Source organism: Phaethon aethereus (assembly GCF_964289735.1).
Source record: "Phaethon aethereus genome assembly, chromosome: W".
NCBI classification, from domain to species: Eukaryota; Metazoa; Chordata; class Aves; order Phaethontiformes; family Phaethontidae; genus Phaethon; species Phaethon aethereus.
In genome coordinates this window covers 35,990,246-36,005,795 of record NC_138581.1, presented here as the reverse complement: position 1 = coordinate 36,005,795, position 15,550 = coordinate 35,990,246, and positions in this window count along the sequence as shown.

The following is a 15,550-nucleotide window of genomic DNA, read 5'->3' as shown; positions in this document are numbered from 1 at the left end:
AAGTTTTTTTAGGGAAGTGGCCTTGCTGAAGTTGTCGTTGGGTGGAACGTGATCGGTTGTGATCTGTTTGCAGGCGGCCAAGGGAAAGCCTTCAGTGCAGAAGTCCCAGGAACAGCTCAGTCTGTTCCACCTAGTCCTCTGCCTTCTGAGCTGGTTGCTGTATGTGTATCTCAGATCTGCTTCACAATCACAGAAAATTGTTTTGAAAAAATGGTTTAGCACAATATGGTTTTGCCTCTAGTGGTTAGCAGAACCATGCTGAAACCATTACAAAACAGGAATAGACACAGTTTAGGAGAACTCTGTATTTTTCTCCTTATTTATTTCTTACTGACTCTTCCTCTGCTCCAATATGAGAATCCCTTCTTTTTGCAAGCCACTTGCTGAGTGACTGTTTCCCTAAAACTCTTTCCCCATTGCTCACAATATTCCTTTTTCTGGGGAATGTGGTTACTTTCCCTTTTTCTCCTGAGGCCTGTGGTTACTGTTGAAGGTTAAGGATGAATCAGTAGACATAGTAACCTTGTTACTAATAAGCTAACTTTTTAATTTTTTTTTTTTGCTAGATAACCTAAGGCACCAAATACAAGGTACATACTAATGAAGAGAAATTGGTTATATTTTTTAAAGTGAAGATAAATTCACCTATACTTCATTTTGACTTCCTAACACATGTGAAAATTACAAACTGCCATCTTCATTTGGACTTTACTGCATGTTAGGGTGTAATTAGTTGTCATCTTACAGCATTTCAGCTCCTATACAATAAATACCTTTATGCACATTTTGACTGTGAAGTTGAAGTGAAATAATTTAACCCACTTAAAGAGCAGGAGTATGGGTGTTAGAACTGCAGGCAAATGACTAGGCCACTGTCTAGGCCCTGAAGCCACAAGGCCCTAGGCTAGCTGGATGGGACAAGGAAAATTACTGAATGTGACGTGAGCAATTGCTGGACATAACAGATAACTGTGAGAAGCTGACAAAAGTCACAGGCAGTGCCATGAGGGATGGCTGGATTGCACAGGTGGTTAAGGAGGTGTAGTGTGAGAAACAGACAGACTTCATAGACACTTGATGCAGAGCATTGGGGACCTTTTGGGGAGCAGAACCTTGCAAAGCCCACAGTGCCCGGGTAACCGTATCAGTAATAGCATATAAGGCCAAGAGTGCTTAGGGACCAGAATCAGAAATACCAAATTTGGGCATGGACATAACAAAACTGGGACCAGTGGGGAAAAAATAGAGGGATGGGTTGTTTATTTGAGAGGACACTGGGGTGGAGAAACGGAGGGACAAGGGTAGCAAAAAGGAAGGTCAATAACAGAACCAGCTATACAGCTATTGGACTTAGGAACCTATTGATGCCTCCAATAGTACTGTTAGTCTCTGCTCTTACTATGTTGTGGTGAGTTAACCTTGGATGGCTGCCAGGTGCCCACCAAGCTGCTCTCTCACTTCCCCTCCTCAGCAGGACAGGGGGAGAAAATAAGATTAAAAAGATCGCGGGAGGATCAGGAAAGAAAGGGAGATTGCTCACCAATTATCGTTAAAGGCAAAAGAGACTCAGAATCACAGAATGGTTGAGGTTGGAAGGGACCTCTGCAGGTCATCTGGTCCAAACCCCCTGCTCAAGCAGAGCCACCTAAACCAGTTGCCCAGGACCATCTCCAGATGATTTTTCAATATCTCTAAGAAGAGAGATTCTAGAACCCCGCTGGGCAACCTGTTCCAGTGCTCAGTCACCCTCAGTAAAAAAAGTGTTTCCTGAGGTTCAGACAGAACCTCCTGTGTTTCCATTTGTGCCCATTGCCTCTGGTCCTGTCGCTGGGCACCACTGAAAAGAGCCTGGCTCTGTCTTCTTTACACCCTCCCTTCAGGTATTTATATTCATTGATAAGATCCCCCTGGAGCCTTCTCTAGGCTAAACAGTCCCAGCTCTCTCAGCCTTTCCTCATATGTGAGGTGCTCCAGTCCTGTAAACATCTTCGTAGCCCTTCGTTGGACTCTCTCCAATATGTCCATGTCTGTCTTGTACTAGGGAGCCCAGAACTGGACACAGGACTCCAGGTGTGGCCTCACCAGTGCTGAGTAGAGGGGAGGGATCACCTCCCTTGACCTGTTGGCAACGCTTTGTCTAATGCAGCCCAGGATACAATAAGCCTTTGTTGCAGCGAGGGCACATTGCCTGATCATGTTCAATTTGGTGTCCACCAGGTCCTTTTCTTAAAAGCTGCTTTACAGCCAGTCAGCCCTCAGTACGTACTCTGTGCCTAGCATGGTTATTCCTCTGGTGCAGGACTTAGCACTTCCTCTTGTTGAACTGCATGAGGTTCCTGCCAGCACAACACCAATTCTCCTTGTTTCTCACACATTCTTCTCACTCTGCTCTCTCACAACTGCTGTGCAGAGTTTTTTACCCTTTCTTAAATATTTTTTTCACAGAGGCACCACTAGCTTCACTGATTGGCTCATCTTTGTCCAGTGATGGGTCTGTTTTGGAGCTGACTGGAACTGGCTCTGTCTGATATGAGGGCAGCCCCTGGTCTCTTCTCACAGAGGCCACCCCTGCAGCCCCTCCTGCTACCAAAACCTTGCTGTGTAAACCCAATACACCACATAAATCAAATACATATGTTAGCCATTTGCTTGTATGCTAAGGTGTCGTGAACAACTTACTGTTATAATCTTCTTGGCTATGTGTTTCACAAGTATAAGACCTGCAGTGTTTAACAAGTATTCAGATTATTATGATGCTAACCCTGATACTTTAATTTGCAGGGACAAGTGGTGGAGTTCATAATAGATAAGTCTTCAGGTTGTTGTGGTGTTAACCCCTATAGTCTGCTTTGCAGACAAAAGGGGTTAACATTGTAACAATATGTACATACACTCGTTGAAATTCCACCTCTTGCCCCTGCAAAGCTGATTACAAGGGCTAAAATCATCACAATCTGAACTTTATCTATTACAAACTATCACAGAATCATTAAGGTTGGAAAAGACCTTTAAGATCATCAGGTCCAATCATCAACCCAACACCACCATGCCCACTAAACCATGTCCTGAAGTGCCACGTCCACACATTTTTTGAACATTTACAGAGATGGTGACTCCACCACCACCCTGGGCAGCCTGTTCCAATGTTTGACCACTTTCTCAGTAAAGAATTTTTTCCTAATATCTAGTCTAAACCTCCCCTGGCACAACTTGAGGCCATTTCCTCTCGTTCTGGCACTAGTTACTTGGGAGACCAACACCCTCATCGCCACAACCCCCTTTCAGGTAGTTGTAGAGAGCAATAAGGTCTCCCCTCAGCCTCCTCTTCTCCAGACTAAACAACCCCAGTTCCCTCAGCCACTCCTCATAAGACTTGTTCTCCAGACCCCTCACCAGCTTCGTTGCTCTTCTGGACATGCTCCAGCAACTAAGTGTCCTTCTTGTAGTGAGGGGCCCAAAACTGAACACAGGATTCGAGGTGCGGCCTCGCCAGTGCCGAGTACAGGGGCACAATCACTTCCCTACTCCTGCTGGCCACACTATTTCTGATACAGGCCAGAAGATGTTATATGTCACCCAGACAAGTGGACCACCATGGAGAGAGGTATCCAGTACCTGAGGGAATTAGCCATGCTGGAGGTGATTTATGATGAGCTGGACAATGAGCATTTATCCAAAGATCCAGATGAAGTCAAGTGCACCCGACCCATGTGGCGGAAGTTTGTACGGAGTGCACCATCATCATATGCCAACTCATTAGCAATAATGACCTGGGAAGACGGAGAGGGACAAACAGTGGATGAATTGGCTGGCCAACTCTGGCAATACGAAGAAAGTCTCTCTTCCTCCCTATGGGCCTGCATCTCGGCTGCAGAGAACTGTCCTGGGAGTTCCAGCAATTCAAAGAGGATATATCCTACTCCCCACCTGTACGAACCAGTATCTCGGGTGTTAGGAGTAAGCATTCCTCTGCTCAAAAGAGAGTATATAGGGGGTACACACCATGGGCCACCCTGTGGTTTTACCTGCATGACCATGGAGAGGACATGAGGAAGTGGGATGGAATTATTGGAATTTGTCACCAGCCCACTGTCACAGGCAAAACAGTCTCAATTCGGGGAATTTTATCTCATTTAATTTATTCCACAAAGGCAGGTGGGGAACCCAAAGGATGGACTAAGGAAGGGACACCCTGTTTCGGGCTCCTCCCAGGGCTGTCCCAGGACATCCTCAGCCCCAGTGTCCAGTTGTGAAACCCATCAAGATGAGTCAATGTGAGCAAATCTCCTGAGCACCTTTTTGGACTCAGGGGGATTACTGTCCAGGGTATGGGACACATTATGGGATGCAGGGGAAGAGAATTTTGGGATTGCATAAGAACTGTTATGGGATGTTTAGGGAAGGAAAGAAAAGCAGGGAAAGGGAGGGATCTTGGTGATTTGGAGATAAACAAGCTTGGGGAAAAAAGAGACATAAGGAGATTAAAATGTCATGTGTAAACAGTTTGCTGGTCAGTATTCTTGTCTGGCCATGCCTTGTACTCGATAATCTCTTATTTCGTTCAATTTCTAACTGTTTTCCTGCATGAGACTCTATTCTGTGTGCATGTGTGTGTAACTATGGTAGCCACCCAGCAGAAAGCCATGTCTGCCAGAATGGATGTAGCAACCCAGACAGAGCTCCCAAGGAAACATGCAGCCATCCAGGTCTCAGGCTGCAGGGAGTGACAGAGCCTCTCACTGGTAACTGATGGCAGTAGTGAGAACAGCTGTGTGAGGTGTGTCCAGGTGGATGATCTGCTCAGCCTGGTGGCAGAGCTACTAGAGGAGGTAGAAAGGTTAAGGAGCATCAGGGAGTTTGAGAAAGAGATGGACTCGTGGAACCATGCTCTATCCTTCCTGAGAGAGAAGCAGGAACAGCCACCAGAAAAAAAACCAAGATCAAGGGGGTCCTGTATCCTCCCCCTGCCAGGCTGAAGGCAGTAGCTTAAAGGGAAGGAACGAATGGAAGCAAGTCCGTGCTTGGGGTGGCAGGCGAACCCCCTCCTTGCCCACCTCACCTCCCCAGGTGCCTCTGTACAACAGGTATGAGGCTATGGATGTGGAAGGCCAGTCCATGGATGATGTGGACTATGGTCCAGCTACACCAGAGGTGTTGCCAGGGTCAGAAAGGCCTACCCCCCATATAACGACCACCTCCATGAAGAAGAAAAGACGGATTCTAGTTGTAGGTGACTCCCTTCTGAGGGGAACTGAAGGTCCAATATGCTGGACAGACCCTTCTCTTAGGGAAGTCTGCTGCCTCCCTGAGGCCCAGGTTAAGGACATCACTAGGAAACTTCCTAGCCTGGTACGGCCCTCGGACTGTTACCAACTACTGCTCTTCCATGTGGGTGGAGATGAAGCTGCAATGCATAATCCAAGGGTGATCAAAAGAGACTTCAGGGCCTTGGGACGGTTGGTTAGGGAATCTGGTGCACAGGTTATTTTTCCTCTCTCCTTCCAGTTGCATGCAGCGACATAGGAAGAAACAGATGGACCCAGTCTATTAATGCATGGCTCCGTGACTGGTGCCACCAGCACAATTTCGGGTTTTATGATAATGGGATGGCCTACATGGCACCTGGCTTGCTGGCAACAGATGTTATTAACGTTTCTCAAAGGGGGAAGAGGGTCTTTGCTTGCAAGCTAGCGGGGCTTATTGACAGGGCTTTAAATGAGACTTGAAGGGGGGGGATAATATCAGGCTTACCCATGACAAGCTGTGGGATGGCACACCAAGTTTGGAGGGACGGGGTGCTAGCAAGGGCCCTCAGCAGATGAGGAAGGAAGGACAGAGGTGTTGCCCTCTAGGTCAAGAAATGGATAGAGTGTGAAGAGCTGTCTCTGAAGAATAGCCATGAGCAGCTTGAAAGCTTATGGGTAAGAATCAGAGCCTGAGGCAACAAAGGGAACCTTGTGGTTGGTGTCTACTACAGGCTGCCCGATCAAGGGGAGCCTGTTGATGAAGCTGCCGTACTCCACCCTACAGGAGGCACAATGCTCACAGGCTCTCGTCCTGCTGGGGGACTTCAACCACCCTGATATCTGATGGAAAAGTAGCAGAGCGAGCTGTAGGCAATCCAGGAGACTATTGGAATGCATGGAGGATAACTTCCTATGCTAGATAATAGACAGCCCTACCAGAGGGGATGCCATACTGGACCTGTTGCTCACCAGTGCATGTGAGCTAATTGGTGACGTCAAGACTGGAGGCAGTCTGGGCTGCAGTGATCATGCACTGGTGGAGGTCGCAGTCCTGAGGGATATGGGGCAGGCAAAGAGTAAAGTCAGGACCCTGAATTTTAGGAAAGCAAACTTCCAGCTCTTCAGGGAGTTAGTCAGTAGGACCCCCTGGGAAGCTGCCCTCAGGGACAAGGGAGCAGAACAGAGCTGGCAGATCTTTAAGGACACTTTCCACAGAGCACAAGAGCTCTCAGTCCCCAGGTGTAAGAAATCAGGAAGGAAGGCAAGAGACTGGCATGGCTGAGTTGAGACCTGCTGGTCAAACTAAAGGGCAAGAAGGAAAAGCACAGGCAGTGGAAGCAGGGACAGGTATCCTGGGATGAGTACAGGGACGCTGCCCGGTTGTGTAGGCATGGGGTCAGGAAGGCCAAGGCGCAGCTGGAGCTGAACTTGCCAAGGGATGCAAAGAACAATAAGAAGAGCTCCTACAGGTATGTCAGCCAGAAAAGGAAGATCAAAGAAAGTGTACTGTTGGAATCACCCTGCAAGGGCTCGACCTTAAGGAGAAGGAGCTGTGGCATTGAGAAGCTGGTAAACAGCTGGACACCTGCAGGGCTCGGCCTTGAGGAGAAGGAGCTGTGGTAAACAACTAAGAGGAAGCAAAGGAGCGCATGGACACCTGCAGGCAGCGAAACCTGACTGTGTGAGAAGTGCGTGGACTGTGTGTGGTAACCAACCAGGACGTATTTTGTGGCGCGTGAAAGTGCTGTAACTGCATAAAAAGCGGACACTTGTAACAATAAAGGTCTTTGGCCTGAATCCCCGCCAGAGTCCGTGCCCTATTACTCCACAAATGGCGCCCTGAATCAGGGACTGAATCATGGGAAGAAAATGACCGGTGGAGTAGCCCAGCTGAACGGTGAAAATAGCAGCGGACCAGAGAGCTGCAGGTGAAAATAGCAGCGGACCAGAGAGCTGCAGGAGAAAGTAGCAGCGGGACAGAGAGCTGCAGTCTGGACAAATAATCACCAAAGAGGTGAGCAGCTGGGGACGTTAAGTAATGGGGTTGCAAATATCTTCAGAAGAAAAAGCAATCCTTTGTATTATAGTAAAAATTTTGAAGAAAAGGGGGATTACTTATGATGAACAGACTTTGCGATTATTGCGAAAGGAAGCCATCTGCCAAACACCAAAGCCAACTACGGTAAAAGAATTGCGGACCTTCCTCGGAACGACAGGGTGGGCATTGGCTTTCCCCACAAAGATTCCTGAGATATCAGGCTATACTGGTAGAACAGGATGATGTGGAGATTGTAGTTACTAACATTGTCAACCTAGCTTCTTTCCTCAGTGGAAACACGGGAGAACCAGTGCATCATGACTGTTTGGAGACTATTGAAGCAACGTATGCAAGCCGGCCAGATCTAAAAGACAGCTCCATGGAAAGTGGAGAAAACTGGTTCACAGATGGAAGCAGCTATGTCCTAAGTGGTAAAAGACACGCGGGATATGCCATTACCACTAGTCAAGAAATAATAGTCAAGACCTTTGCCCATAAATACCTCTGCACAGAAAGCAGAAATAATTGCTCTGACCTGAGCCTTGGAACTAGCTCAAGGCAAAGTTGTGAATATTTATACAGACTCAAGATATGCCTTCGGAGTTGTGCACGCGCATGGAGCAATTTGGAAAGAAAGAGGGTTATTGAGCTCTCAAGGGAAAACTATTAAGCATGCAGAAGAGATTTTGAGACTGTTGGAAGCAGTCCAACTTCCTGAGAAAGTGGCGATTATGCATATTAAGACACACCAGAAAGTGAGCTCAGAATTGGAGAAAGGAAATGAGCTGGTAGACAGAGAGGCAAAACAGGTAGCCAAAATAGAGGTAAAAACAGAAGGGGCTTTAGTCCCTGACAGGCAAATCTCCCTAGAAGGTAAGCCAAAATATACCAAGGAAGATCAAAAACTTATCACAGATCTGGAAGGGTCATATAACGAAGAGGGATGGGCTTATATCCCACAAGAAAAACTAGTTATTCCCTCCTGCCTAATATGGCATTTGGTGAGGGAAGAACATAAGAAAAGGCATTGGGGGATGGAGGCTCTATATAAACATTTAATTAGAGAAATTGTGGCCAGAAATTTATATACTACAGTGAGACAGGTTACTCAGCAATGTGATCTTTGCCTCCAAACTAATCCCAAGAATACCCCCAAGCCAGAAATGGGCCAGATTGGGAAAGGCAATGGGCCTGGGCAACAATGGCAGATTGATTTTACAGAACTTCCAAGAAAAGGGGGGTATCGATACTTATTGGTATTAACTGATACCTTTTCAGGTTGGCCAGAAGCATTTCCAACTAGAACTGCTAAGGCTCGAGAAGTAGTTAAAGTATTAATACAAGAGATAATATCACATTTTGGGGTCCCAATGATAATGTCCTCTGATAGGGGACCACATTTTGTTTCAAAAATAGTACAAGTTAGCCACCATTTGGGCATAGACTGGCAACTTCATACCCCATACCGTCCCCAGTCAAGTGGCCAAGTAGAGAAAATGAACCACCTAATCAAGCAACAGATTGTGAAACTGGGGCAGGAAGCAAATCTAGCCTGGCCTCAGTCTCTTCCTTTAGCTCTCTTGCGTATACAAACTAGGCCAAGGGCGAAGGAGGGACTGAGCCCATTTGAAATCTTGTATGGACAACCCTATGGAATACAGAGAGGGATATCCATACAGGCTGGAAACGAAATCATGACCTCTTACATGGTTGCCCTAGGAAAACAACTCAATAACATTAGAAAACATGTAATTGGGACTAGGGGGAGAGGTTTAGATGGACCCGTACATAATATACAACCTGGAGATTATGTATATAAAATCTCTTGTCGAAAAGACTCTAGAACCACAGTGGGAAGGACCCTTTCAAGTACTCCTTACCTCTTATACGGCAATTAAAATCAAAGAACAAAACGCTTGGATTCTTAATATAACTGCCCAAAGAGAGAATAACGTGGCAAGCCCAGTGCCTATATGTCCAACTCCTCAAGGGACTTGGTGGTTATGTGGAGATGGACGTGCACGAAAGATATTACCCAGAGCTTGGCAAGGAACCTGTAGTCTTGGGTATCTCACGACACAATATAGGATCGTTAACCAAACCGAGATACCTTCAGGAGTCTTGAGGAGCCCCTGGGTACGAGTAAAACGGAATAACCCGTTGATAGATAGACCTACTAGCTTTCACAGTTTCGCTCAATGGTTCCTCCCTTGGTTAGGAGTAAGTGAACTTGAAAAAGCTATCCTAAACATATCAGCAACAATGGAATTGGCCTTAAATGCAACATGAGATGCCCTGTTGTCTCAGCAAAAAGAAATAGAGAGTTTGTGACGGTTTTCTGCTCAGAATAGGATGGCCTTAGATATTTTATTTGCTAATCAGGGAGGAACATGTGCGATGATTAATAGTAGTTGTTGTTCTTATATTGATCAGAGTAAAAGAATTGCCGCAGACATAAACCAAATTTGGGAACAGTCAAAAATATTACACCTAGTAACACTGGATGACACTTCACTGGGTTTTTCTGATCTTTGGAATAAGTTGACCTCTTGGCTCCCAAACTTGACTTGGTTAAGACAATTATTTGTTATAATAATTGTGATTATCTTTTTGTTTATAACTCTTTGTATTACAGTTCTATGTGGTCTATGGTGTTTTCAGAACACAGGAGACTCTTATAGTGAATGGAAGAAAAACCAATTACAATGCAAATTGGAGTCTAACAAGTACTTTGAAAAGATGTTAGATAAAGAAACACTGTATTAGAAATAGAAATATAGTAAAAGAATTTACTAACTTTTAGAAAAGGGGGGACTGAGAGAAGGGGTTAAGGGAATCTTAGCAGTTAATAATAAAGAATTGCATTAGTAGATAAGGTTTGAAATCTTGTTAGCTATTGCATAAAGTAGCTAAAGCAGGAGATCTGTAGTTCCTCACAAAGACAGTTCCTGATAAACTAACAGGAGCAAGAAGATTTGTGGCTCCTCACAAGGACAGTCCCTGATAAGAATTAGGAACTTGCCTTAAGAAACCAGCTGAAACCGACCCTGCGGTTTGAGTAAGAACCAGAGAACAACCGAGTCTGTGCAGGGAAAAAAGGTTACTAGCGGTGACGAAGAGGAACCACCAACCTTCATCCCCACGACCTCCAACGACCACCACTAGGAGGCAATGCGCAAGCGCAGATGGGAGGGCTTCATGGAAATAACGTCTCGGAACTCATTTCAATACGAAGCGGGGACAGGTCATGCATATGTATAGGCATATTGCAAAACTTTATGTATATGCAACACTTTGCTGTATATATTCGAAGTGAGTGCCACGTTGGGGCGCGCACGGTTTTTGGTGGGACTACCTCCCCGTGCTGCCCAGCGCTGAATAAACATACCTACTTTACAATCTTACAGATTGTGGAGTCTGTTTTCCGCACGTCAGCAGAAAGAATGTGGAATCAATTTAGCACCCCAGGACCCTATGGTCCTGGCGATATAAGACAAAAAAGACAAAAAAAGACAAAAATAAGTGAAATGGGAAGCAAAAAAGATGTTGCTCGGCTTGTAGCATTGGACAAAGATGTTTAAAGGTTGGTTCACAGAATGAGAGATTAGAGGATTGTTTGACCCTGATTGGGAGGATGTGGATGCAATGTTGGATGTGGTATTTAGTGAGTCAGAAAAGCAGATAAAAGATAAAGCGATATCTTTTTGTGAGAGCGGCCAGAGCCCAGGTACAGGCTCTGGTTTTGTCTGGAACTCTGCTGGGAACACTGGATAACCATGTTCCGATTACCAATCCAGGTTGGGACCCTAAACAAATGGGGGCCTGGGATTTATTATGCGGTACAGGGAGTGGATTGCTCACGGAATAAGAAATGCTGTCCCAAAATCAGTAAATTGTTATTCCTGTTTTGGGGACAGTCAGTGGATGATATCAGGAGAAAGTTACAGAAAGTGCAAGGAACAGATGTGAGAGATTTAGAGAAATTGCTGGAGACTGCTTGGCAAGTGTATTGGAATAGAGAGAGTCAGAAAGAGAGAGAGTAATGGGCAAAACAATTGCCAATGCTACAGTGGCTGCTTTGCGCACCACAGGGGGCCAGGTAACCTCTGGGAACCCACCAGGAAACAACACTAATGGGAGGAGAGGAGCCAGGAGAAATAATGTAAGTGTGTGCCCCATCTAATCAACCTCTCCTGAAAGATCAGTGTGCCTATTGTAAGCAAATGGGGCATTAGAAAAAGGAGTGCCCAAGACTGGGCAATTGGTTACTGATTATTGATGATTACTGTGATGATTACTGACCTGGAAGATAATTGACTGAGACCAGTTGATGGAGACCAGGGAAATCTTCCCTAATGGAACCTTTGGTAAAAGTTCAGTTAGGGGGGAAAAAAAAAAAAAAGAGAAACTTGTAGAATTTTTAATAGATACAGGTGCCACATTTTCAGTATTAAATGAGACCTTATTACCTGTGAGTAGGCAAACTGTTAATATTGTGGGAGCAACTGGACAGGCTGAGAAGGTGTTCTTTTTGAAACCACTAAAATTCAAAATTGGGAAAAGTGTAGGGATTCATAAATTCCTCTGCCTGCCTGAGACTCCTAAACCACTTTTGGGAAGGGACTTCTTAGAACAATTGAATGGTGAAATAGGATTTAGAGATGGAGAAATTGAATTTAAAATACTAAAAGAGAACAATGTTGAAATTTTAAGTTTGGCTCTTACTGAACCCCAAATTAGGGAAGAAGAAATTATACAAGAAATAAAAGGCCAGGTATACCCAGGAGTATGGGCCTCAGGAATACCTGGGAAGGTTAGAAATGCAGAATTGGTTGTTGTTAAACTCAAAAGAGGGAGCACAACCTGTTAGGGAAAAGCAATATCCCCTAAAAGGGGAAGATAGAGAAGGAATAAAAGGGATAATAAATGACTTTTTACAGTTCAGGTTACGGATAGAATGTGAATCTGAATATAACACTCCTATCTTGCCAGTGAAAAAAGCCAGACGGGAAAAGTTACCGTTTAGTGCAAGGTTTAAGAGCCATAAATAATGTACTTGAGGACTTACATCCTGTGGTGGCAAATACGTATATGCTACTGACTAGGTTAAAAGAAACTCAAAACTGGTTTACCATTTTGGATCTAAAGGATGCCTTTTTCTATTTACCGCTTGCCAAAGAGAGACAGAAAATTTTTGCATTTGAATGGGAGAATCCCGATACCGGGAGAAGAACCCAGTTAAGTTGGACAGTGTTGCCACAAGGGTTCAAAAATAGCCCAATGATTTTTGGGAACCAATTAGCCCGGGAGCTTGAAGGATGGAATCCACCATCTCCAAATGGGACATTATTACAATATGTAGATGATTTATTAGTTGCTACGACAACTGAGGAAGAATGTATTCAATGGGCTATTAGTTTGCTGAATTTCCTGGGACTGCGTGGTTACAGAGTATCTCAGCAGAAAGCCCAGTTGATCCAGACACAGGTAACCTACCTTGGATACAGGATTTCGAAAGGACAACGAAAGCTAGGGACAGAGCGAAAGGAAGCCATCTGCCAAACACCAAAGCCAACTACGGTAAAAGAATTGCGGACCTTCCTCAGAACGACAGGTTGGTGCAGATTATGGATCTATAATTATGGAATACTAGTAAAGCCTTTGTATGATTTGTTGAAAGGAGGCCCTTCACTTTTAGCTTGGATTGGAGAAGCAGAATAAGCCTTTAAATTATTAAAAGCTGAATTAATGAGAGCACCAGCCCTCGGACTTCCCGATGTATCCAAACCATTTTGGCTCTTTTCACATGAAAAACAAGGCATTGCTTTGGGCATATTGGCACAGCGATTGGGACCATACAAGCGGGCAGTTGCATACCTCTCTAAACAGTTAGATGAAGTAAGCCAAGGTTGGCCCAGTTGTTTGAGAGCCATAGCAGCAGTAGTGCTTAACATTGAAGAAGCCCGCAAATTTACCATGGGCCAGAAGATAACTGTGTTGGTGTCACACACAGTTTCAACAGTGCTGGAACAGAAGGGAGCACATTGGTTATCACTCTCCCGGTTCCTGAAGTATCAGGCCCTCTTAGCTGAACAGGACGATGTCAATATAGCAACAACTAATATTGTGAATCCAGCATCTTTTCTCGGTGGCGAAGTTACCGAACCAGTAGTCCATGACTCTCTGGAGACAATGGAAGCGGTTTATTCCAGTCGACCTGACTTAAAGGAAGAACCGCTGGAGGACGCCGAAGAAAATCTGTTTACTGATGGAAGCAGTTTTGTGAAGCAAGGACTTTGTAAGGCTGGTTATGCGGTAACCACTACTTGTAAGGTAATTGAAGCTAATCCTTTACCTGCAGGAACATCGGCCCAAAAGGCAGAAATTATTGCCTTAATCCGAGCACCAGAAATTTCAAAAGGAAAGAGGGTCAACGTATGGACAGACTCCAAATATGCCTTTGGAGTGGTACATGCTCATGGAGCTATTTGGAAAGAAAGAGGGCTGCTGACTGCTCAAGGAAAGTAAGTGAAATATGCTAAAGAAATCTTACAATTGCTGGATGCTGTGCAACTACCGAAGGAAGTTGCAATTATGCACTGCAAAGGACACCAAAAGGGTAACACTGATCCAGAGGTTGGGAACAAATTGGCTGATTATGAGGCTAAGGTGGCAGTGGAACGGACAGAAATTGTAAAAACTTTTTCTTTGATACCAGATGGTAAACTCAGTATAATAGAGAATGAGAAATTAGAATATTCTAAAGAAGATAAAGTTATGATAAATGATCTAGGAGGGAAGACAGACCAACAAACAGGAATGTATTCAATGCCAGACGGTAGAATAATAGTACCTTATAACATATTATGGAAACTCCTACAGGAAGAACATAATAAAACACATTGGGGAGCAGATGCATTGTATAAATATTTAAATCAAAGAATAGTGAGTCGAAATTTGTATACTACAGTGAAGCAAGTCACCCAAAGATGTGAAACATGTTTGAAAAACAATCCAAATACCACACATAAGATACAAATTGGGAGTATTGGAAAGGGAAACATGCCTGGACAACAATGGCAAATAGATTTTTCTGAACTCCCAAGAAAAGGAGGGTTTCGGTATTTGTTAGTATTAACAGACACCTTTTCAGGCTGGCCAGAAGCTTTCCCTTGTAGGACTAATAAGGCTAGGGAAGTGGCACGAGTACTTTTAAACGAGATCATTCCTAGATTTGGAGTACCAGCGGTAATATCTTCTGATAGGGGTACTCACTTTTGTGTGCAAATAGTGCAACAAGTTAGTAAGTTTTTAGGGACTGACTGGCAACTACATACTCCATACCGACCTCAGGCAAGTGGGCAAGTGGAGAAAATGAATCACTTAATTAAACAACAGCTAGCTAAAATCAGTCAAGAAGCAAATCTACATTGGTACCAAGTGCTCCCACTAGCCCTATTACGAATCAGGGTAAAACCGAGAACTGAAGAGAATTTAAGTCCATTTGAAATTTTGTTTGGGAGGCCATACCAATCCCAATACCAAGGGGAAGATCTCACCCAATTAGGCGAGAATAATCTACAGAAATATATGATAATATTAGGAAAACAACTTAATGAGGTAAACAAGAGAATTTTAGAAACCAGTTCTAGAGGTCTGGATTCTCCTATTCATCCTTTTAAGCTGGGAGACTGGGTTTATATTAAGGCTTTTACAGGTGAACCCTTGGAAGAGAAGTGGAACGGACCCTTCCAGGTGCTGCTAACAACCTTCACTGCTATCAAGATTAAGGAGCAATCAGCGTGGATTCACTATTCAAGGTTTAAGAAGGCTTCCCCTCCATGGGTGATAGAACAACAGGACTCTTTGAAGTTAAAGATAAAATGACAAAATGTATAACTACGTTGTGTTTATTGTGAATTTGGTAACCATGAGTCCAATTTGTGAAATGATTTACTGGGATCACAGAATCACAGAATCACTAGGTTGGAAAGGACCTTCAAGATCATCAAGTCCAACCATTAATCCAGTGCCACCATGTTCCCTAAACCATGTTCTGAAGCGCCACATCCACACGTTTTTTGAACACTTCCAGAGATGGCGACTCCACCACCTCCCTGGGCAGCCTGTTCCAATGCCTGACCACCCTCTCAGTGAAGAAATTTTTTCCTAATATCCAATCTAAACCTCCCCTGGCACAACTTGAGGCCATTTCCTCTCGTCCTATCACTGGTTACTTGGGAGAAGAGACCAGCGCCCTCGTCGC